The sequence below is a fragment of the Eretmochelys imbricata genome, chromosome 7, assembly GCF_965152235.1.
Source record: "Eretmochelys imbricata isolate rEreImb1 chromosome 7, rEreImb1.hap1, whole genome shotgun sequence".
Taxonomy (NCBI): domain Eukaryota; kingdom Metazoa; phylum Chordata; order Testudines; family Cheloniidae; genus Eretmochelys; species Eretmochelys imbricata.
Genome location: NC_135578.1, coordinates 120,753,239 through 120,779,224, shown reverse-complemented (window position 1 = coordinate 120,779,224; position 25,986 = coordinate 120,753,239). Strand labels below are relative to the sequence as shown.

At 44.3% G+C, this 25,986-nt stretch overlaps 1 protein-coding gene across 1 annotated transcript in view; it reads left to right on the top strand.

The window, feature by feature from the left end:
• The window catches only part of NEURL1 (neuralized E3 ubiquitin protein ligase 1), a 274,358-nt gene that overhangs the window by 72,691 nt on the left and 175,681 nt on the right, over positions 1-25,986 (top strand). The window lies entirely within an intron of this gene.

The window sequence follows — 25,986 nt, the reverse complement described above, 5'->3', positions numbered from 1 at the left end:
ACCTGACTGCCTTTGCCAGCCACTCAGGTCAGGATATAACATTGCATGATGTTTTCTATAGTTTCTGTTGGCTGCAACTTCATAAAGGACAGGAGGGAAGCCAGAGGTCACAGTGTAGATGTCAGTGGAAAATATTTTGTCTTAGGGGACTGCACTTCCGCCACCCCTGAAAGAACAGATGTTTGACAGTCTAGTTATGTGCTATAAGTAAGATCTAATTTACAAACGGATAGCTTTGTCTTTATCAAAGCTAAACTTGGAACATCTCTTTCTTGCCCGTTTCAGAAACCAAGCAGTTAAGCTGGCCCATTGATCTAGTGCTTGAGTGCTTTGTACTGTTGTTGCAGGGAAACTAGGTGTGGTTCAGACTCATAGGATGTGTCTACACTGCAATACAAGACCTGCAGCTGGCCCAGGTCAGCTGACTCGGGCTGGCAGGGCTGAGGCTGTCTGGCTCTAAAACTGCTGTGTAGACGTTCACACTCCAGCTGGAGCCCAGGTTCTGAGACCCTCCCCCGTCCCAGGCTCTCAGAGCCCCAAACATCTACACTACAGGTTTAGAGCCCCATAGCCTGAGTCAGCTGACCCGGGCCAGCCGCGACTGTGCCCTGGGTCTTTCATTGCAGTGTAGAGGTATCCATAGTGTTTTGCTCCTCAGCCTGGAAGAGGCAGCATGCTGAGTCACCGGATGGGTATCAAGTGCCTAGTGAGGATCGTCATTAGGCCAGTTAGGCAGTGTCATTTTCAGGGTTTCAAGTGAATCCACTTCATGCCTCTTTTCCTCAGGCAGAAGAATGGTGGCTGTAGCATGGGGCTTCAAAGGGGAAAGAAACTGGCAGCAAGGTGAAGCACAGTCATCTGCCCTTCTCTTCTGCTGCCCCCTCAAGCCTCCTCCCCAAAACCCTAGCGTATGTGCTTGTGGAAGGTCTGTATTGCAATTGCTTAGGGCCTTGATGTCCGGACTATTCAGGGAGCCATAGTCTTGTCCATTTCAATAGACTGTACCAGTGGCAAGAGCAGAGCCGAGAAGGGAGAGGGCCAGGTTCTGTAATGCCCAGTGTGTTGCATGGTATTTTACTTACTCAGGCATGTGTCTCCTTAACATGAACGGAACTATTCACGTAAGTCCTGCTCAGCACGACTGAGGGCTGCAAAATCTGGCTGTAAATTAGTGGGGAGGAGGAGCTCAGTGGTCACTTGAATGCTTGCAAAACAAAACTCTCACTAGCCAGTGGCCCTTTTGAAAATAGGCCAGTGCTAGTGGGAGGCCCTATTATATAAATGGTGTAATAAATAAACCCAGAGTTACATGGATGCTTTTATTTATAGTTTATCATGTGAGGTCTTTAGTCGACTGATTTTACGATACCAGCAAGTCCAACTGCTGTTAACCTGCAGGGCATTTTTTTATTGCAACTTCAACAGGGTGTCCTTTTATAAATTCAGTGAGGTTACCAGTCATACTGCCTATAGGAATCTTATTCTAATATTTTTGCAATAGCCTTTACACTTTCTTTATACCAGAGACCAGAAATATGTTTGTCTCTCTGGACATAACATTTTTTTTATTAAGACTTTTTTTTTTACCACTGTGCCTAACGGATATTTCCATGGAGACTTTGATTCAAAAGTCTGAGTGCTAGAAGTGCTTGATATACTTGCAAACTGGAGTCACTTTGCCCATCACTGAAAACAGCCAGTGGCCTTTGAGGTGGATCTTGGCAACAACATAGCTGTTGAAAGAATACCATATCCAGTTGAATTGTAGGTGAGCAGAATAGAATTACTCTGTTGAGAATAGGAACAGATTCCAGGGTTAACATCACTACTCTGTCAGAAAGAGCCACGGGATATTTAATGACCAGAGGTGCTCAAATATCTTGGTTTTACACCTCCTCTTGATTAAAAAATGCTCCTAGCTGCACAGTGACATAACACAATGTCATGTAATGCTGGTAAAGAATCATAGAAAGTGTCACTTCTAACACTGAAAAAGGAGCCTTTAGTATAATCCATAAAACTACTGTTTCTCTTCTCCACTGTAGGGCGTCTGCCTAGAACTTTCTTCAGGCTCCTCCTGCCTGGCTTCCTGCTACTGATTTAGAGAAACAATGCTCATTTTTGTATCTCCGCTGAATAGCTGCTACTTCCCATTAGATCAGTAAAAATAAGCAGTGGGCAGGTCAGGGGAGTGCTTGTATGTAAAGAGGCTTTTGCATTCTCAACATTTGCATTTGTACGCCCCAATACTTATCTGTGCTGACAAGTTGCCTATTTGTGCCTAGAATTACCTGTTTTCTGCCCACAACAGCATTTTGTAATGTGTAATTGCCTTTCAGCGCAGGGCATGATGGAGACATAGACATGAAAATTCAGCCTCCAGTGGGGAATAGTCAGCCTGGCACTTTCTCTACTGCATATTTCAATTGGGGAAAACCACAATAGTTAATTTTAACAATAAATTGATTGTGACAAAAACCCTGACAACTTGGAGTAGAGGAAGTGAGAGAGTTGAAGCAGCAGAAGTTGTGAGCTAGCTGCTAGGTGGGCAGGCTGGCCTGAGCTCTGTGCTGTGCAGTAACTCCCAGTCCACTTATCTTTGTTCTGATCAGGCACTGAGAACCTCTTGCTACCTGTCATTGAAATAGGCACCTTGCGGGAGGTGCTAAGCACAAAGGACACTTGAGCCCTTCCTGGGATTTTGCAATTTCAGATTTTCGCCTCTCACCATGCTTAAAATGTTGACTTCATTGGGTTGGTATGGTTTTTATTTTTCAAGCCTATATAGGCTTTTATATCATCATGCTCCTCATCGTAGTCTCTGAGCACCTACTGTCTATTCTCAGGTGGAGCTGCAGGGTGCAGGCAGCAGGACGTTCTCACTGGAGGGTTCTCTGCTCTGAAATTCACTCCTTCCTGTGTTCCTGTTTCTGATCTCACTTACATATGCCATTGATTTCATTGGAGTTACTCCTGATCAATACCTGAGTAAGTGAGATCAGACTAGGAGCCCATTAAAGTCCAGAGGTTTTTGGATATAGTGTGAGATATGTTCATTCACAGTGGCTAAAATTTTCAAATGTAGGCACCTAAAGTGTGGCAGACAATGCCATATTTAGACACCTAAATCAAAATGGCCTGGTTTTCAAGCGTTCTGATTACATACAACTCCCCTTGAAGTAAATGGCATTGGCAGAAGGCTGGCGTTCAGCACATTTGAAAATAGGGCTACATGAATTTTAGGTTCCTAAATACAGTCCGTGATCTGTAGCCAGAGCATATTTATTCCAGGGCTTTGGTGGATTTCATTTGTGCTAGTTGTTGACACCAGTTGTTTGTTTTACTGTCAAATGCCCTGATATTACAGGGTGCCTGTCATTATGTTAATCAAACTTGCTGCAATTGTATGTGAACTGCTTGGAAACCCTGAGCCTGGAGGGAAAACCGTATGTGAATTTTATTTATTTATTTATGTATATAATATTCAGTAAGCAGTGTGGTGTATAGCAATTGGCAATGCTGGCGGGCGAGAGCTCTGTGTGGAGGGTATTAAAATAGGGTAACACAGCTGCTGTGCTAAGTTGTTTTCTAAAGCTCTTGTGTAACCCAAGAGAGGATCAGTAAGGATATGTGCTGTGTATTTGGGCGGGAGGTGTTCCTATTGACAGCTGGATAATTGTTGCATTCATGTGAAAAAAGCAGCATATGATGGAGCTGGAGTGTCCAGCATGTACTTGGGAATTGCAAGTGAAACAAAGCTACTGTACCTCCAGCTTCCCAGGTCGTGCCAGTGCACCTCTGATGGGGAGTTAATCTGCAAAAGCAGAACAGTGGGCATGTGAGGGAGAGGATTAGGAATTTGTTTTTCAGTATTTTGTAGTTAAGCCGAACATAGCCGCCCCATCTGTCACATGGATCTGACTCTGGGGGCTCTGCTTCCTACACAAGGAAGAGCCACTATACCATCTCTCTCTTACACAAGTATCTGACTAGCTCAAACAATCCACTGGATAGTGGCGTGGGGGCAGAGGTTAGTGCTGGAGACTGCTCCAAGTAAATGTTTCATTGGCCATCTACTCTGACAAAAGCCACTGCAAGTTCAGAACAGCAATCAAACGCTATACCCTCTCAACCCCCCAGCAGGAAAATTCAGTGCCTGCTCTGGGGAGCTCTATGAATCTCAAAGACAAGCAGCCTGGTGGCAGCTGTGTTGAGAAGTTGTGCTCACAGAAAAGACAGTGTTAGTAGGCTGGCTGCCCTCCGTCCCAGGACCCAGCTGGCTGCCTTCCTTCCCTAGCGACTGGCTGTTCTTTCTGGCCACTCTTGTTGGCTTCCAGTTCCCGGATGGCTCTGCTCTTTTCCAAATCCCTGTTGGCTGTTCTTGCTGTCTCCCCGCCTCTCCCAATCCCTACTGGCCACTGTTTCTGGCTCTTATATCCTCATTCCCTGTTGGCTGTCCTCTTTCCCTAGTCCCTTCTGGCTGCCCTTACTGATTTCTCTCCTTTCCCAATCCCTACTGACTTTCTTAGATGTCTCCCTCCATGCCCACCACTGCCACAGTTAGCTATTGAAGCATATGGCACTTTCCAGAGAAAGCCTTTGGTAAGCATTTCCACAACTCTGTGACATGCAGTACTCCTGCCTGGTTACAGCAGTGCCAAGTTGTATTGCTGAAGAATTACCAAAGCCCACCGTTCCTTGGAGAAGAACACCATTCACTTTGATGATACAGTTATACCGAGGAGATTTTCCAAGACCTTTTAATTGCATTTACCTTTAAAAACAGCTTCTTGTTCACTGTTCTGGTCAGGCTCCAGCACAGTGCGTCAGGCCAGCAATATAGTAAGGGTCCAATCCTGATCCCATTGAAGTCAGTGGGAGTCCTGTCACTGAGTTCAGTTAGACCAGGAATTGCCCTTTAGAAATCCTTTCCCCATCTGATGGAACTCAGTGAATTACTGTTCATCAGCAAATGCAGCCTGGAGTGAGGAGTTGCATCTCCCTTAAAATCTCTAGGCCAAAGTCGGGGTAACAAACAGTGGTGTAAGTTTCATATTGGGGACTTACTTGTATGCAGATGCTGGAGAACTAACGTCCATGGACTGAAGTCGAAGCCTGTCTACAGCAGCTGGAGAACTGTGGCATATAAGGTATAAGTGGTTATGCAGTATCCAACTGACACCAACTTGGCATTCAGTGGATGTGCAACATGCGTGTAACTTACACACCAAGGTCATGGAAGGAGATTGTGTAGCAGGAAAAACCTTTACCAGGAGGATGTCGGATTAAACAGCTCCCCAAAATACTTTAACATGCCAGCACCATCCCCAACATCCTTTGGGGTGTATGTGTGTGTCAAATTTAGCTATTATGTAAGCAAATCCAGTTCCCATTAACATCAGTGGGAGCTGTAGCTGTTTATACCAGGTCTGACTCGGGGCCCCACAAAATACCAGTGAAATCTGTATTGCATTTGTCTTCCCTGCCTACTTATCAATTTACGCCCAAAGTGTACCTTTTTATATCCCCTTTACCATCAAAGCTGAATTTGAATCATATTCTCCTTTTTTCCTTTTCAAACTACAGTAAGCAGAACAGAAACTCTTGTATAATTGTGCAGCTAACTTGTGTGCAATTACTGGGATGGCACGCACAAATCAAGTATTTGCAGGCAGAAGGGCAGTTAGGTGTCTAAATGTCCATTTGCTTATGGGAACCATTAAGACCTGTTTATGGTTCTTTCACACAGTAACAGGAGAGAGAAAGAGACATCTGAAAAATAGCAAGATGTGATAGGGGTGTCTACTCTATTTTTGGGTTGTACAGCGTTAGGTTTAGCACCTGAAATTGCTTTACTCCTTTTTTTTTTTTTTTTTTTTTTAAAGATTTTTAGGGTCGTGGTGGTTGTTCTTTTAATCCAGAAACATACTGACTGCTTTAAAATCCTCTGCATGGAAGAACTAGTAAACCCCGCCATTTTCTATCAAAAAGTTTTATTTTTATATTCCAGTATATTGCAGTTAAAATAGGTACTAATCCTTCTTATTTATGATCAGAAGGGACTTTTGGACATTGTAGGTATGTGCTACTTGCTTTCTCACCTGAGTAGTTATTGCAGATTTGGGCCATAAATTAGTGAGGGGAAACACCTTCTCCTAAGTATCATGCATTGTTAATTTAACCCCTCTAACATTTGGTTACTTACACTAGTGGGCTGCAGATGGTTGAAATACTTATATTGATTTTCACAACCTTATTCTTAATCCAGACATTCTACTGCATTTTTCTCTCTTCCATTGGCAGTCATTGGTCTTTTGTAGTTTTATATTCTGCTCTTCTCCCGTTTCCCAGTTTTGTGATTCTTACTGCTTCAGCAGGCAAATGATTTGACAAACTGCTGTTGGTTTTCTTATTATGGATGTTTTTGTCCTTTGGGGCTAACATGCAGACATGAATGTTTTTTCATGGCAAATCTGACAGGAGAAGCCACTTGTTCTCATTGCTAACCTTTTCCCAGAATAAACTGAAGAAGCTAAGGTATAGCCAGTTGTGTTAAAAGTTTAAACCAAACTTTGTTGCCATGAGGTATGGAGTTCTGATCTGTATGAAATGAGTTTGTGTTTCTCAGCCAAGTTCCTAGTGCACGTGTCCCCATCCGAAGAACCCCTAACACTAACTTGCACTGGTGTCTGGTGTCTTAGACTTAGTGCAGTGGACAATGATTTGAAAAAGCGTAGAAACGAATCTAACTTTCACCCCGGAAGTGTAGTCCCTAGTTCAGGTTTGGGGCATATTGGCTGGGTGCCTTTGGAGAAGATTGTACTGTCTTTCGATATCCTGGTGATAGGTGTCTTTTAGGCCATGTCTATATCAGCAAGCTTACAGTGACACAGCTGTACGAATACAACTGTGTCACTGTAAGATCACTCGTGTAGCCATGTTATGCCAACAGGAAAGAGCTCTTCTGTCAACATAATATAACCAATTCAACGAGCGGCTATAGCTATGTCAACAGGAGAGCGTCTTCTGCCAACATAGCACTGTGCACACAAGCACTTATGCTGGCAAAATTTATGTTGCTCAGGTTCCCCCCCGCCCCCGCCACACACATTCCTGAGCAACAAAAGTTTTGCCGACATAAGTGCAAGTGTAGACATAGCCTTAGATATCTAAGATTATCTATAGAATACCTGTACCCTGAACAGCTTTGTTAATAGTAGTTGTTACTCTGTTAACATGGCACGTTGTCAGCACTACATTCACTAAATCAAATGTTAAAGAGGAGATGAGACAAGATCAACAACTTTAAAAGAAACATAAGGAAGTATTCCTTCACACAACACACAATTGCCAGTGGATGTTGTGAGGGCCAAAAGTATAACTGGGTTTAAAAAAAATAATAGATCCATCAATGGCTATTAGCCAAGGTGGTCACCAATGCAACCCCATGCTCTGTGTCCCTAAACGTCTGATTGCCAGAAGCAGGGAGTTGGATGACAGGGGATGGATCACTTGATAATTCCCCTGTTCTGTTCATTCCGTCTGAAGTATCTGGAACCAGCCACTGTTGGAAGACAGGATACTAGGCTAGATGACCATTGGTCTCACCTCAAATGGCCATCTATGTGAGGTTGGGTCTTTGAGTTCTTCTCCATTCGAGTCCATCTTGAAGCAGTTCCTTAGGAACTGTCCGTGAAATGTACAGTATTTGAATTTATCTGTAACTGTCTTCCATACTGGCACATGAAGAGAAGGGAGTTATGAGGTAACTCCCTTCTCTTCATGTGCCAGTATATTTATGTCTGCATCTGTAATTTTCACTCCATGCATCTGAAGAAGTGGGGTTTTTACTTATGAAAGCTTATGCTCAAATAAATTGGTTAGTCTCTAAGGTGCCACAAGTACTCCTTTTCTTTTTCCTTAGGAACTCCGTAACTAATCAAATTCTTTTCTATGATATCCATCCATCCATCCATCCATCCATCCAGTTTTGGGTCTTCCAGCTTGTCTCTTAAGCTCCAATTCTTCTAAGTTTAACTTCTTATTTGCTATATATTCTTCTGATCTTCTTTTCACATGCCCAAACCATCTAAGCCTGGATTCCCTCAGCTTTTCTGTAATTGATACCACCTTCACACTTCCCCTAATTCATTTGTTTTGAATATGCTTGTAACTCCAAGCATTCATCTTAACATTTTCATTTCCTGTCTCTTTATTCGGATCCATACAAAAGTGCAGGCCTAATTATCCTTTTGTAGATCTTACTTTTCAGTTTGATGGACATTCTCCTATCACAGATCACTCCACTCACTTCTTTCCATTTATTCCATGCCTTTCCTGTTCAGTTTATAAATTTGCCATTGAGTTCACCAGTATCCTGTACTATCAAACCTAGGTACTTGATTTTTCTGTATCCTTGCTCCTCCCCCATCCGCCAGACTTAATCTCATTGTCTTCCTGTGAGGTATCATCAACTCTACGGACCATATACTCCAGAAGTGGCCAACCTGGGGCTCCGGAGCCCCGTGCGGCTCTTCAGAAGTTAATCTGCGGCTCCTTGTCCAGGCACCGACTCCGGGGCTGTAGCTACAGGCGCCAACTTTCCAGTGGGCCGGGGGGTGCTCCCTGCTCAACCCCTGGCTCTGCCACAGGCCCTGCCCCCACTCCACCCCTTCCTGCGCCCTCCCCTGAGCCTGCCATGACCTCGCTCCTTCCCCCTCCCCCCCCCAGAGCCTCCTGCATGCCACAAAACAGCTGAACGGGAGGTGTGGGGAGGGAGGGGGCGGTGCTGATCAGCGGGGCTGCTGGTGGGTGGGAGGCGCTGGAAGCGGGGTGGGGGAGCTGATGGGGGGTTGCTGACGTATTACTCTGGCTCTTTGGCAATGTACATTGGTAAATTCTGGCTCCTTCTCAGGCTCAGGTTGGCCACCCCTGATATACTCTGTTTTATTTCTGCTGACTTTCATGCTATTTCTTTCAAGAATGCACCTTTTATCTTTCCACATATTTTCCCACTTCCTCTTTGCTCTCCCCCATGAGCACTATATCCTCTGCAAAAAGCATGCCATCCAGGGGGCCACTCTGGATGTTTTCTGTAAGTTCATTGAGCACCAGCGTGAACAAAAAGGGGCTTAATGCTGAGCCTCGATGTACTCTGCCTCTTATTGGAAACTGAACAGTTTCTGATTACTTGGCATTTTGACTGTGGTAACGGCATCCTTATATATGTCCTGGACAATCTGACATAGTCTAAAGGAGTCTGTTTCATTCTCATACACCACCAGATGATGTCTCTCAGAACATGGTCATGAGCTTTCTCCAGATCAATGAATGCTGTGTTCCGGGTTTTTCTTTTCACTTTATTTTTCCACAGGCAACCTTAATGCAAAGCTAGCATCCACTTTTAACTTGCTTGGCCTGAATCCAGACGGATTGTCACTGACCTTTACATCTCTTTGTTATCAAAAACTTTCTCTCTGATCTTCATCATGTGGCTCATGAGTTTAATGCAGCCGTAGTTACCGCAGTCTTGTGTCTCTGAGAGCACATAAGTAGCAATATTTTTCTCCAGGCATCTTCTCGGTCCCCATGATGAAATTAAACAGTTGTGTCTATATGTTCATGCCTAGCTGCCCCAGGCACTTCCGTACATCTGCTGGTATGTCATTGCAGCCGAGAGCTTTTTTATTTTTCATGCTGCTCAGTGTTTTTGCGGCTTCTTCTTCTAGGACAGGTGCCACCAGACCCAGGTTTGGTTTTATCCTACAGCATGATTCTCTTGGATTCTTTCTTTTCATAACCCTTTCAAAGTAATTCCTCCACTCTTCTAGTTGATTATCATATTCCCCTTTTCATCTTTAATGATTTTGTTCTTACCAATGTCCGTAGTACTCTTATCATGGGTCTTTGCCAGTTTGTTTATTTCTTTCTCACCCTCCTTCATATAAGCCTTCCATGGCTTTACTTTCACAGCTGCTGGCTCTTTCTTTGTTATCTTTTTGGCTTTTTTTGTACTTCTGGAAATCCTGCTGCTAGAATGTCACTTGCCAAAGTTTAAAACACTTTTTTTTTTCTTTTTGTATAATTTCTTCTAGGTAATTGTTAAAAAGGATAAATCGCATGGGGCCCAAGAACTGATTCCTGCCAGGGCCAACAAGAAACACACCAACTCATAAGAACGGTCATATTAGGTCAGACCAAAGGTCCATCTAGCCCAGTATCCTGTCTTCGGACAGTGGCCAATGCCAGGTGCCCCAGAGGGAATGAACAGAACAGGGAATCATCAAGCGATCCATTCCCTGTTGCTCATTCCCAGCTTCTGGTAAACAGACGCTAGGGTCACCTCCCTCAGTGATGAGTCCCCATTTACAATTGCATTTTGACACCTATCCGTTAGCCAGTTTTAATCCATTTAACATATGTGCCATGTTGATTTTTGTAATGTTCTAGTTTTTTAATCAAAACATTTGTGTGGTACCAAGTCAAATAACTTATAAAAGTTTAACTATTATCTTTATCAACCAAAGTTATAATCTCATAAAAAAAAATGAAAATAGTTTAACAAGATCTATGTTCTATAAACCCATGCTGATTGGCATTGATTATACTACCTGCTTTTTATTTTTTATTAATCAAGTCCTGTATCAGCACTCCATTATTTTGCCTGGGATTGATGTCGGGCTGGCAGATCTAATTACCTGGGTCATCCTGTTTTCCCTTTTAGATATTGGCACAACATTAGCTTTCTTCCAGACCTCTGGAACTTCCCCAGTTCTCCAAGACATACTGAAAATCAACATTAATGGTCCAGAGAGCTCCTGAAACACGCTTGGATAAAAGATATTTTGATCTGTTGATTTAAAACTGTTATTCAGCAAATAGTGGTGAAACTGGTAAGAATGATAGTTTGACGTATTTCCTTTTGGGAGCAACTGTATTTCAGTATTTCCAAAACTAAATTTTCAAGGGATCGCCGATTTGTGAGAAATTTTGGTAACACTTTCATTCCAATTCAGAACTAAAGCAAATTGCAGAAGTTTCTTGCAAACCAATCCTCCTGAGTTTCAGCCAGCTCTAGCTCCTAATAAAAAAGAAACTCTTTCTAATCGTCCTTAGTTCTGCTGCCTATAGAGTTCTCCTTGTCCTTTTGTTTCCCTTATCAGGATGTGGTGTTTTTGTTTTACACAATTCCTAGCTTCTAATTTTATGTTTTTGTCCATTTGCTGTAGATTGCTTTATTTATACTACTTGACTTTCCCTCTAAGCTAAGTTAGTTTTTTAACCAGCGTAGCTTTCGTTGTCAGTTGTGGCTTTTTTGGACATCTACTAAAATGTTCTTCAACCAGTGGTCACCAACTGGAAGATCGCGATCGACTGGTCGATCCTGGAGCCTCTGACAGTCGATCGCGATCTCCAACTGTTAAAAGTCCTGTCCTGGCCCTGTACCACTCCTGGAAGCAGCCAGCACGTCCCTGCGGCCCCTGGGGTGGGGCAGCAGGGGGTCTTCGCTCGCTGCTCTGACCTGCAGGCACTGCCCCCGCAGCTCCCATTGGCTGGGAACAGGGAACTGCAGCCAATGGGAGCTGCGGGGGCGGTGCCTGCAGGGAGGGGCAGCATGTGGAGCCACGTGCCCCTCCCCACCTCCCCAGGGGTTGCAGGAACTTGCTGGCTGCTTCCAGGAGTGGTGTGGGGCTGGGGCAGGCAGGGAGCCTGCCTAGTCCCGCTGCACCACTGACCGGGAGCTGCCCGAGGTAAGTGCCGCCTGATGGGAGCCCGCACCCCACCTGCACCCCTGCCCCAGCCCTGAGACCCCTCCCGGAGCTAGCACCCCGAATCACCTCTTGCACCTGAACCCTCTCCCAGAGCCAGCACCCCATACCCCCTCCTGCACCCTATACCTCCTGCCCCAGCCCTGAGCCCCCTCCTGGAACCTGCACCCCAAACCCCCTTCTGCTCCCCAGCACTGCCCCAGCCCAGAGCCCCCCTCCTGCACCCAAACTCCCTGCCAGAGCTTGCACCCTGCACCTCCTCCCACACCCCAATCCCCTGCCCCAGCCCAGTGAAAGTGAGTGAGGGTGGGGGAGAGCGAGCAACGGAGGGAGGGTGGATGGAATGAGTGGGGTGGGATCTCGGGGAAGGGGAGGGGTAGATCCTGGGTTGCACTTAAATTCAAAAAGTGATCTTGTGAGTAAAAAGGTTGGAGACCACGGTCTTAAACCGTTCCCAATTATTACTCACATTTTTGTGTTTAAAGTCTTTCTCCCAGCTGATTTGACTTATAATTGTGTTCAGCTATGGAAAATTGGTTCCTTTAAAGTATTGGCTCCTTTACTCTGTTTGCACGTAACAAATGTAATCAAGGCATGGTCACTTGCACCTAAGCAACCACTGATTTTTAGTTCTAAGATTAATTCCTCTTTATCTGTAATGGGGAAGTCTAATATAGAATTTCTCCATGTTGGCTATATTGCTTTTATCACTGTAAACTCCATGACATTTTCCACAACACTAGGACTGTTAGTTTTGGTGCCCTGGTTATTTTCCAACTCAGCTGCTACTAGATAACTAAAATTCCTCCTGTAGTTTCAATTGAAGGTTTTATCCTTCCTTTTCCTTCCTAAATACTTGAGAGGTGGTTGAAACAGAAAGACTGCCCATGGTTCACCCCAGAGAAGGTAGCATTTCAGTGGTGATTTCGGGAGAGTCTGCAGAGGAGAACTCTAGGCAGGCAGAATCTAGAATCCTAGAAATGTAACGCTGGAAGGGATTTTGAGAGGTCATCTAGTCCAGCTCCCTATGCTGAGGCAGGACCAATTATACCTAGACCTCCCCGACAGGTATTTGTCTAACCTGCTCTTAAAACTTAGGCTATTTTAATACTTAACTTCCCTTATAGTTGGAAAGTTTTTCCTAATATCTAACCTAAATATCCCTGGCTGCAGATTAAGCCCATTACTTCTTGTGCTACCTTCAGTGCATATGGAGAATAATTGATCAAACTTCTCTTTATATCAGCCCTTAACATATTTGAAGACTGTTATTAGGGCCCCTCAGTTGTCTTTTCTCAAGGCTAAATATACCCAGTTTTTTGACCTTTCTTCACAGGTCAGGTTTTCTAAATCTTTGATCATTTTTGTTTCTCTCCTCTGGACTCTCTCCAATTTGTCTACATCTTTCTGAGTGTGGTACCCAAAACTGGACACAATACTTCAGCTGAAACACCTCAGCCTTCTTGATGTCATTCATTATTAGCACTCCTTCCCCACTAGGTAGTGGACCGACCATTTCCTTCATCTTTTTCTTGCTCTGGATATATTTATAGAACCTCTTCTTGTTGCCTTTTGTGGCTCAGTCTTTATGATTTTGTCGCTACGTGCCTGAGCTATTCTTTGTGTTCATCCTGAGCAACTTGTTCCAGTTTCCACTTTTTGTAGGGTTCCTTTTTGATTTTCCAGTGACTAAAGAGCTCCTGATGGAGCCATTATTGGCATCTTATTCTTCCTATCTTTCCTTTCCATCAGGATAGTTTGCTATTGTGCTTTTAATATTGTCTTGTTGAGAAACTGCCAACTCAGATAGACAGATGAAATTTTCCAGTTTCAAAAATAGACATTAGCAACCCTGGCATTATTTCTAAGAAGCAGTTTTCCATCTTTTAGGATCTCTGCTGCAAGAAGACTTTCTCCACCTAAGCTCCCAAATTAACTTCAAAGCTGATATCTTCAAAGACATTTATTTATGTAGCCTGACTGCACACACACAGTGCCTGCATACTGAGCTTATATTGTCTGCATTAGATAAAAAATTGTCAGTGAATCTTGCCATTTAGGCAGGAAGACTGCTAACCAAATCCAGGTAGCCATAAAACCACAGAGAACAATGCTTCCTTTCACAACATCAGAGTAACTTTGAAGCATTTATATTGATTTCAGTCACAACACAGAATACAAAGTGTGTAGTGCTCACTTTATGTTTATTTTTATTACAAATATTTGCACTGTAAAAAAAAGAAATAGTATTTTTCAATTCACCTCATACAAGTACTGTAGTGCAGTCTCTTTATAACGAAAGTTGAACTTACAAGTGTTGAATTATGTACAAAAAATAACTGCATTCAAAAATAAAACAATGTAAAACTGTAGCAAGTCCACTCAGTCCTACTTCAGCCCAATCGCTCAGACAAACAAGTTTGGTTACAATTTGCAGGAGATAGTGCTACCCATGTCTTGTTGACAATGTCACCTGAAAGTGAGAACAGGCGTTCTCATGGCACTGTTGTAGCCAGCATCGCAAGATATTTATTTGCCAGATGCGCTAAAGATTCATATGTCTCTCTATGCTTCAGCCACCACTCCAGAAAACATGCGTCCATGCTGATGATAGTTCTGCTCGATAACAGTCCAGAGCAGTGTGGACCGACGCACGTTCATTTTCATCATCTGAGTCAGATGCCACCAGCAGAAGGTTGATTTTCTTTTTTGCTGTTCGGGTTCTGTAGTTTCCTCATTGGAGTGTTGCTCTTTTAAGACTTCTGAAAGCATGCTCCACACCTTGTCCCTCTCAGATTTTGGAAGGCACTTCAGATTCTTAGACCTTGGGTAAAGTACTGTATTTATCCTTAGAAATCTCACATTAGTACCTTCTTTGTATTTTGTCAAATCTGCTGTGAAAGTGTTCTTAAAACGACGGGGCGGATTTACCGCGAAACATACCGTGCCCTGGCCCAGGGGCCCCCCAGGGCCAGGCACTCAGGCAGCCCACTCTCCGGGAGAGGGAGACAACTGTGGGGGCAGAAGCAGTGGGGTGCAGGAGAGCAGGAAAGGAGGCTCACCTGCAGCCTCGGGGAGCAGGCTGGAGGTACAGGTGGCTGCGAACGCGGGCTGGAGGATGCAGGAGGAGCACGGTCCAAGTAGCATAAAAGATAGTTCCTCCTTATTAGGGCTTTTTGTTTCTTCCTCTGCTCTGCTTCAAGTTGCAAATTCAGCTGTTGGGAGGAATTTGTAGCCAACAAAAGTCTTTTGTCCTCTGATATGCCACAGTGGTTCATCTGGTGTTGATGGGCCGCCTTTCGTTGGGCTGGCGATAACTCCTCCTTTTGAAAACTAGTATAGCAGAACCCGGTTTATCCAATCTAACTGGGACTGAGAGCAGATTATATAATCAAAAATGTGGCTAATCTGGAGAATGGGAACACGTGAGGCTGCAAAGCTGTCTAGCGGCCACAGGTGAGATCTCCCACTTCTGGACCTGTGTGCACTGGTTGTTCAGTTAGTACAGAAAGCTGGATAACGGAAAGTCGGGTAAACAGGGTTCCATTGTATTTCACACTCATTAATGCTTCTCTCTTGTCTGATGACTTGCAGTTACAAAGCAAACACTTAAATCACCTAGACTGCCCCTCTTAATTTTCTGCCTTCGTACATTCACTGTAATTTCCCTCTCTTGCCCTTTGTGAGCGAAGTGGTCCAAAGAAAGCAAAGTGAAAGGGCATTGTCCTCCTCAGCCACAAAACTGCTGTGGAGAATGTGGGTATTGGAGCTCACAAACCCCAGAGGTACTTCTGCACAGTGAACCAGGGTCATTCCTTCAGGCTTTTGCCATGGTAAACCGAGGCAAAGGGGACCTGAGGTCAAACGTTTGCGTGGTTGACAGGTTGATCCTGCCTCAATGTCCCTAGAATGTGTGGTGTTGTCCAGTGAGGGTATGGAGCCAGTGCAGCCAGGAAGTAAACTGATTCAGTATGTCCTTGGAGCAGCATCTGCCACCAGGTGAAAGTAAAGTTACCCACCCTAAACAGAAACCCTGAGTAAGGACAGGCACCTGCATTGTTTCTGTCCTTGAATCCCTCTGGGAGCCTGGATACTCATTTAGATGGTCCATTGGTGTAACCCAGCAAAGCAATTCTTAGCTTCCTATGAATCTTTGTTGGTCAGATCTAGGCTTCATCTGGTCCAAGAGGGCTTCTCTTTTGGTGACAAGCAATAGCAGGTAGCAGCAGCCCTGAGAAACTCTATCAAAGGGAAGGATTTGTCCTCCTTATTTGTGGTGCAAGGAATCACGTTAAGAGCAGTGCATTGCTGGGTAGGAAAATCAAGTTCTCTATTCAAATGTCTATGCCAGTGCATCACATACAGTGACATCATTCTACGCTGCAAGGTGCTTGAACAAAGAAATGAGGCATGAATGCTGGAAATAGGAACGAGAGACTCTCTAGCAAAACAAATCTTCAAAGACCCCTTTTCTGAAAAGGTTTTAACTTGGCTGTATTTTTAAAAACCTGTTACCTGCCAGTTTCCCACAGCTGATGTTTGGTGCCTTAATCTTGGGCAGGTTTAAGTGGGTGTCATTGCTGTTCAAAGGGAATAATTTTCTTTGAGCTAATTCCAGAGAAGAGCTGACTCCCACTAGACCAAACCCTGAAGTGCTTCCTCATTTGTCCTTATTCAGGCAAAATTCCCATTGGTTTCAATGGGAGTTTCGATGTGATAAAAACAGAGTAAGGACTTTTGGGACTGATCCATTGAATTCAACTTTGTGTTTGGATGAGCTCATGTGGTAAATCCGATCTTGTGTCTCTCTGGCCTGCTACAATTCTGTTGTGTGTTTTGGGGTGTTCTCCAAGTTTTGCCTTTAAGTCAGAGCTATTGAGATTGACACCATCCTCTGCTTATCCACACAGCAGGGTACAACGGGGGATGGCAGTGCAAGCAGGGATACCTTAATCCTGACCGGAAGGAACCATTTCTAGTGTGAGATGGCAGACAGTTCTCCACACAATTATTGTATTATTTGCATCATGTTTCATTTATTAAGCTCCAAAATGTGTTTGATTGTCAGAGCAGGAGCCAGCATCAAAACTAGACCCAGCTTGGGTCAATCACTCCTCACTCCCAGCACCTGGATAGCTCAGGCTCAAGAATTCCTTTCATTTGTACATTTCTTTCTTTAAATGGCAGCTTCCCCAATGAAACCCTGAACTGCATAAAATGCCTTCAAGGACAGTTTTGCTGCTTGAATTATTAAACATGAAGTAAACTGGACTAAGCTCTCATGGCAGAGACGGAGTTTTTTACATGCTGTTCTGACTCAGTTAAGAAGGCAGTTCTCTCTGAAATGCAGATCTCTTTAAACTCTCAGGAGAGTAAGCAAACTGCTGGCCAGACCTAGAAATTGTTTTGTGATTTGTCATGTTTTGAATTTTACACATTGTACATATATACTCAGCAACAGCAGCTCAGTAGTTGACAACTATCAGAAGACCAAATGCTGCTGGTCTTCCAGGCATTCAGTCAAGTGAATCCTAAACACCGCTCTGGTTTGAAGAGGGGTGGAAAAAGTGTCCCTCCTGAAGCATTGCCCCTCCCCCAGTCCACAAGTTTGCTGTTGCTTAGATGGGTCCCAAAACGTTATCTCCAAAACAGTAAAAATCCCCACTACCCCTCTCCCTAGGAGTTGTTACTAGTGGGATCCCCCACATTAAAGGCTGCTCCTGCCAGGGGAAAAGGGAACAGAAGTTGTTCCTTCCTTCCTGAAGGGGGGCTTTTCCCAAACAGATATGCCAGGTGCAGGGGAAGAGAGGGAAAAAGTAGGAAACCATTAAAGCAAGTACTGTCCATCTCTGGACACAAAATTACACTAGGGGGAATGAAAATGCCCACACCAATTTCTACGGCCCTTGAATGGATTTTAATCCTGCAGTCTTTGGATGACCTGAAAGACTTGAGGGGGACTTTTGCCCAAGTAAAAACTGCAAGATTGGGCCCTCCAGAACGATTTTTGCCCTTAGCCAAAGTCATTTATTCGCTGCAGCAGTTTGGACCCAGATTCAGCTGCAAGGCCCCCTGTTTTATGTGGGCACTGCAGAGATTAATTCTGAGACTAACTGGAAGTTCTTTGGAACCTTAAAGCAATTTCAAAAACAGGGGTTTCTACTGAATTCAAATCTATAATAAAACCCACAGAATCCCCAGTGATGTTTATTTTCATAACAATTTCAGTTCAATGCTCTCTAAATACCTACATTACCCTCATCTCTGTAGTATCCAAGAGCTTCATAATCATCAAGCTTTTGACACGGTCTCCCACAGTATTCTTGCCAGCAAGTTAAAGAAATATGGGCTGGATGAATGGACTATAAGATGGATAGAAAGTTGGCTAGATTGTCGGGCTCAACGGGTAGTGATCAATGACTCCATGTCTAGTTGGCAGCCGGTATCAAGTGGAGTGCCCCAAGGGTTGGTCCTGGGGCCGGTTTTGTTCAATAGCTTCATAAATGATCTGGAGGATGGTGTGGATTGCACCCTCAGCAAGTTTGCAGATGACACTAAACTGGGAGGAGAGGTAGATACGCTGGAGGGCAGGATACAGAGGGCCCTAGACAAATTGGAGGATTGGGCCAAAAGAAATCTGATGAGGTTCAACGAGGACAAGTGCAGAGTCCTGCACTTAGGATGGAAGAATCCCATGCACCGCTACAGACTAGGGACCAAATGGCTCGGCAGCAGTTCTGCAGAAAAGACCTAGGGGTTACAGTGGACGAGAAGCTGGATATGAGTCAACAGTGTGCCCTTGTTGCCAAGAAGGCCAATGGCATTTTGGGCTGTATAAGTAGGGTCATTGCCAGCAGATTGACGGACGTGATCGTTCCCCTCTATTCGACATTGGTGAGGCCTCATCTGGAGTACTGTGTCCAGTTTTGGGCCCCACATTACAAGAAGGATGTGGAAAAATTGGAAAGAGTCCAGCGGAGGGCAACAAAAATGATTAGGGGACTGGAGCACATGACTTATGAGGAGAGGCTGAGGGAACTGGGATTGTTTACTCTATGGAAGAGAAGAATGAGGGGGGATTTGATAGCTGCTTTCAACTACCTGAAAGGGGGTTCCAAAGAGGATGGATCTAGACTGTTCTCAGTGGTAGCTGATGACAGAACAAGGAGTAATGGTCTCAAGTTGCAGTGGGGAGGTTTAGGTTGGATATTAGGAAAAACTTTTTCACTAGGAGGGTGGTGAAACACTGGAATGCGTTACCTAGGGAGGTGGTGGAATCTCCTTCCTTAGAAGTCTTTAAGGTCAGGCTTGACAAAGCCCTGGCTGGGATGATTTAGTTGGGGATTGGTCCTGCTTTGAGCAGGGGGTTGGACTAGATGACCTCCTGAGGTCCCTTCCAACCTTGATATTCTATGATTCTATGATCAGTGGATTCTCTTCACAGTGCCTCTGAGAGGAAGAGAAATATAATCTCTGTTTTACAGATGGAGAACTGAGGCACATAATACATCAAGTGATTTGCCCATGATCACACAAGGAGTCTGTGGGAAATGAAGCCAATCTTGAGTCACAATGAAGTGACTATATCCACTCTGTCATCCTTCCTACCCCATTCTTATGCTGTTCCTACATTTGACCCAAACTAAAAACAGAAAGTTGCTGTGCTGTTAACACAGAGCTAATATGTAGAAGCTATTGGTGGAGTGGGGGAGAGCTCCAGATTTTGGAAACTGGCCAAGAGGCATAAAACGGACAAGCAGAGCTATTAAAGCTGTATGGCGAGCAAAGAGAATTCCCAAGCAGTGGTGCAAGTCTATCCTGGTCCCAATACATGAGAAGGGAAGCATTCATGAATGTGGAAACCATCCAAGGGACAAAGTTATTGTTTCATCTGATGAAGATTCTGGAATGTATCACGATTAGGAGAATGTTGAAATCCCTCCTTGAATAAGATCAGTTCTGCTTTAGGAAAGGAAGAGGAACCATAGCTTTCGGGCTTTAAAAAACCTACAAAAGGCATACGATAGACGGATGCTTCACACCAGTACTTATAAAATCTTCAGACACTACATAACAAGTGCTTCTCATAACTACAGTGAATGCCCTACATCAAATTACTCTTTTTAGGGGATCTAACATGTTTTGGGAATGACACGTCCCTTTGAAGCGAAAGTCTGATTGCAGCAGGGATCGGCCCTAAGGCTGCTGCTGTTTATCATATTGATGGACAACGTATGCAGATTCCGAAAGGCAACATTATCTATCGAACATTCAAAAGGTTTTCTTTGCAACTGTAAGGGCTACAAATGTAGTTTAAATAAATAAGAAAACACACCTTGAAGCAGAATTCTGCGGCAAATTCTGTGGCCAGTGAATTGCAGGAAACACAGGGCTATTCCTTTAAACAGTATTTTACTGCTAGTAAAGCCAGTCATTACGTTCATAATAAACATCTGCAGACTCCAAAGAGCTAACAAGATTAATTAGGAGATACTTGTAAAGCACTCTGAACATTAAAATGCTAAGCTTTAAGACTAAAGCAGCCCCAACCTGGAGCTGTTCAGTTAGAGGTTGACTCTTTATATTTGAGATATTCAGGAAAGATTCCTCTAGCACTTGTAATCTGCTAGACTGATCAAGTTTCCTGAGTGCTTCCCTGTGCACCTGGATATCCCATTGTTTTTACTGTGACCCTACTAAATTTGCATTTGGTATTTCTACAAATAAACCACTAAGCAGGTGACCGAAGGTGAGCTACAGGCCACCTGTGTAGGAGAGCTGATCATGATGCTACAAAGAGGATTTTACTTAGGATATACTTAAGACAACTTAGGAACCATCCAGTTGAAAGAAAAACCAATTATGTCTGTTGTTCCAGTTCTTTAGAACTCACCTACATGATTTTTATTTTTCCTTTTCTCACAACACTAATTTCTCCTAAATTCCCTACTGTCATCATAACTCCAGTGACTTTAGGGGAGTAGCTTCTGATTTACACTGGTATGTGTGAGATCAGAATCAGGCTCTAAATCCCTAGGAAAGTCTGAACTCTGAGAGCCTGATTCTAGTGTCAAGCTGCTGTAAATCAGGAATAACTCCGCTGAAGTCCATGGGCTCAAACCTCCAGAAGCACCCAGTAAGCGTGTGCGGGGGGTGATGGTATGATGCTCATTGGCACATCCCCAGAATACAAGACATCCCTCACCCCTGCCTGTGTGACCCTACCCCTGCATGCATCGGCATGTCTGCATGGGTCCACCCCTGCGGTGTGCACACCCTCGGCAGCCCACCCCTACCTGCATCACTCCACACAGAGGCACCGTCTCCATCAGTGTCCTCTTGTGTCAGTGTCCTCTTCCTCTTTCTCACCAGACAAACCCACATCTGGTGCTCAGTCCCCCCAGACAGGGACAGTGCCCTGCACAACTAGGACTGTCTGGCTTTAAACCAGATGAATGGTCTCCCTGGATGGGTTGTGAAGCTATAAAGGAGCTGTTTGTGATTCCCCAGTCCTGGGGTTGGAGCTGTGCTGTCCCGGGTGTAGTTTAGAGCAGCCACAAGATTACCCCCACAATTCCTCTAAACTGGTGGCTGGGAGGAGTGGATCCTCAGCTGAGTGGTTGCACCAGCTTTCCAGCCCTTTTGAGCCATTGGAACAAGACCAAAGAGCTGACCTGATGATATTACACTGGGTTGAGGTCAAAAACAGGCCCTGAATGACAGCACAAAGACAAAAAGAACAGGAGTAATTGTGGCACCTTAGAGATTAACAAATTTATTTGAGCATAAGCCTTTGTGAGCTACAGCTCACTTTATCGGAAAAAGACAGGTTTTTAAAGTGGTTTCTGTGTTTTATGGATTTTACATTTAGCTTACTTTACATTATAGATACAAGAAAAAATTGTATTTACCTTTTCAATTGATTTAGCCTGTAAGGGACAGATCTTGAACTAAGTTAGTGGTGCAAATCCAGAGTAACTCCATTGGCTGCAGTGGAGATTCTACAGATTTACACTAGTATAAACTAGACAGGAATCTGGCCCTATAGTTGCATATTGGCATCTGATGCTAAATCATGCTCATTATCCAAACATGCAGATTTTAAGATTTGTTAATTTCATAGTTGTGGTTCGTAACCATTTTTCTTCCTAGTTTAGTCAAAGTCCTTTTGACATTTAGCAGTTTGACATTCTGTTAACATCTCCACAATAACCTAGCCAATTTGTTTAAGAAGGGAACGTTTCTGGACGAAAATGCAGAAAGTCTGTAAGTTTGAGTACCTGGCAAGAGAAGCTCTCGACTTCAGCTGAGGTGGCCAAGTTTCACTGCTGTGCTTATTGATGGTGATGGGCAGTTGCCCTTTCTCACTTTTTTTTTGTCCATCAGGGTTTGCCTCTGGAGGGGTACAATGGACTAATGGATTGAGCTGAGGACTAGGTGCTCAGAGTTGCTTGGTTTTTTAATTCTGGCTCTCCACTGATTTGCTTTGTTGCCTGAACAATTAACTTTGGGCAGGGGTGGGCAAACTTTTTGGCCCGTGGGCCACATCTGGGTATAGAAATTGTATGGCAGGCCATGAGTGCTCACAAAATTGGAGATGGGGTGTGGGAGGGGGTGAGGGCTCTGGGGTGGGGCCAGAAATGAGGAGTTCAGGGTGCAGGAGGGGGCTCCAGGCGGGGTGTGTGTGTGGGTGGGAGGGAGGGCTCCGACAGGGGATGTAGGCTCTGGGGTGGGGCTGGGGATGAGAGGTTTGGGGTGCAGAAGGGTGCTCCGGGCTGGGATCGAGGGGTTTGGAGGCCAGGAGGGGGATCTGGGCTGGGGCAGGGGGTTTTAGGGTGTAGGGGGAGGCTCAGGGGTGCAGGCTCTGGGCAGTGCTTACCTCAAATAGCTCCCAGAAGCAGCGGCATGTCCCCTGTCCAGCTCCTACGTGGAGACGTGGCCAGACGGCTCTGCTGTGCACTGCCCTGTCCATAGGCCAATGGGAGCTGTGGGGATGGCACTTGGGGTGGGGGCAGCATGCAGAGCAGAGCCCCCTGGCTGCCCCTATGCATAGGAGCTGGAGGGGGGCCCATCTGTTGCTTTTGGGTGCCATACCCCCGACCCTGTCCCCCGGCTAGAGCGCTGGAGTGGGGCAAACCCTAGACCCTGCTCCCCAGTGGGAGCTCAAGGGCCAGATTAAAATGGCTGGCGGGCTGGATCCAGCCCACGGTCCATAGTTTGCCCACCCCTGATTTAGGGTCACGTTCTGTAAAGTTCTGAGTGCTATCAATTCTCACTGACTTCAATGGAAGTTAATTGGGCTGAGCACCATACAGGATCAGTTTCTGGTTCCTCATTTGGGTAATGGAGATAATATTCACCACACCAGGTTCTTGTCCAGGCTAATTAATGCTTGGCTCAGCTCTCCGAAGTTATAAAGTGCTACATTAGAATTCCTAACCCAAAAGTTGTGTGGTGAAAAAGGTGACCCAGTGTTTAAATAATGTAATAAATGTAACTGTTGTCTTCAGTGGGCTACCTAGTTAAGAAGTAAAAACTGTATCCTGGGCTAAATCTATTCTGAGGCTGAGATTTAGGAAATGGATACAATATTCCATGGCTATTCTAGATTATTGTATTCGGCCTATCACCATGGTATCTGAGCTGGTGTCTGCACTTGATTTTACTCCCGTTGGAGTCATTGGCAAAGTCGTTTGTAGAGGACCCTTTGTGCCTGTGTGAAAATGTCCAATATATGTATAGTTTCACTTTTGCGTGTCTGATTATCCCCTCCACAGGGATTTTATATTCACAATATATTTTCATGTTTTAAAAGGGTCGCGTTGGCCTCTCAGTGGCACCTGTACAACCCACTGGAGTGGATGGGATTGCATGCCTGCCACTGAGGGCAGAATCAGGCCCCAAATATTCTTTTTAAAAAACAGCTTTTAAATGGCTGATGGCGTTTTTCCATTTTTGACAGCCAAATCAATGACCTCACTGCATCGTCGGTGGTCATGGGTGGCAACTTGGTTAACGTTGCTGTGGTTTTTAAAATTTGTTTTCATGTATTAAACACTAACAATAATTTCTCGATAGAGGGCTGCAATATTACTTGCCTGATGATAATGTGTATTGAATTAGCCATATTGAACCTTGCAATATTTCATCGCTGGCCCTTTGAGTGTGGTGTGCTAACATAGTGGTGACATTTTGGCTGTTACCAGCTCATTCAACAAAGGTCACTGGAAGTTCATTCTATTAGCAGATACTTAGCTTATCTGTGCATGTCCCTACTGGAAGATGACTGTTTATTCTCATTTGAGAGCCCTGTGAGTTGGATGGCTTTTTACGGTGTTGTTCATTATAAATTATACTCAATGTGTTTCCATTTGGCATGGATTTCTTTTTCTTTTTAAAAGCTTATTCCAGTATTTGTTCACTATCTCTCTGTTTTACATTCAGGGGGCCCTTTTTTATAATCCGTGTGATATTTTGCCTGTAGTTAAAGGCATGTGTCCAACTTCAGATTGCAGAACACTTTTACTTATGGCAGAAACGAGGATTTCATTTTGCTTTAGACACAGCAGTTAGATCCGTGTTGCAGAGAAAGCTACAAGGATCTGGTTAAAAACAGAATTCTCTGGCAACCTGGCTGATGTCTTAATTTGAAGATATCAGCGGGGAAAATAGTAGGACGGTTTGGCCCAAGGGGTTGATGATAATATTGTAATAAATCAGTGCTCTCTGCTGTTGAATTATGCTGCACAGCTCAGGCTTTCCAAACTTCATGGAAACAGCTGTGGTAGAACTATGAACTGTCTCTAAAAGCACAGGCCCCTTTGACTTAATCTAAAGGAGAAATCCTCTTTAGCTGCCAGCAGTATAGGGCTTATGACACATAACTGAGCAGTTCTGATTCTAACTATTGTTTTGTAGTCTTACAGGTCATCTATTCAGTACTCTGACAGAACCATCTATTTTCTTGACGGCACCTTCCATTTGAAGAACTCCAACATGTTTCCAAAATGGGGCAATGTCTTCATCTCCATCTTGCAGATAGGGCAACTAGATTTGTGCAAAATCAGCAGGTCATTGACAGAGCAGGAAATAGAGCCCATGTCTCCAGATTCCCAGTCTCTTGCCTTAATAACCATGAGACCATATTGGCTCCCCTAACCTTCCAGGCAGATTCTCATTAACCTGCTCCTTGCCCTATCTCCTGTTGAAGTCAAGTTGCTAGTCTGCTGTGGTCTCTGTATTGTTGCCCTGTGGTGGCAGATAAAAGCTAGTGATACAGCCTGACCCAGCTCAGTACTTTACTTGCAGGGTCTGTTACATATTTACACCCGTAAAGAGGCGGGGCCAGGAGGGGGGAAGAGGGAAGGGAAGAGTGCTACAGCAAAAGGCAGTCAGGTGATGCTATTAACTGTATCCAATTAAGTGAGATCAGTGGTGGGACAGGATTGTAAAGAGCAGAGATTGTCTTCCTATATGATTGTCCAGTGCCCAGCACAGTGGGGCCCTGATCCTGGCTAAAACCCTTGGAACATTGCTGCAATATAAGAATTAAATAATATATTTATCTTGAAACTGAAAGGCAGCAAACTTAAAATCCTTTTGTGTGGAGCATCTTGTCAGCCTGCTGCCTCTCCTGCTTTAAGAAATCATTGGCAGAAGTTCTCTCTCTCTCACACACACACACACAATTTTAGGCATGAGAAAAATATTTGCAAACATATACATTGGAACCAAAATTGTAAAAGAGCTCATACTTTAGGATGTAAATATATTGTTTTGGAGGGCAGGAAGGAATTCTCTGCCCCTCGGTGATTTTACTGTACACTGTTGGCTTGGTGCATTGTAGGTATTGTTGACTCTGTATGAAACATCAGATACTGGCCACGGCATGAAGGAGAGCGAGTGATATGCTGGAGGCAGCTCAACAGGGTCAAATGTTTAAAATTCTACCACCCAACTGAAGGACAAAGTTGGGTTGATTTTTCCTTGCTATAATGGAATCCTCTTTTCTCTGAATAGTGTTAATTCACCTCTGCCAGAGATGATTTGTACCTGGGAGTCATAAAAATACTTCAGTTTTATCTAGATTTTTATATTGGGATCACCCAGATTTCTCCCAGAGGCCAGGTATTTGCAAACAGCTGTTCCCTATGTAGAAACATTGACATCAGTAGTTTGACTCTGGAATTGTGCTGGTGAAACTGAAAGCAGAATCTGA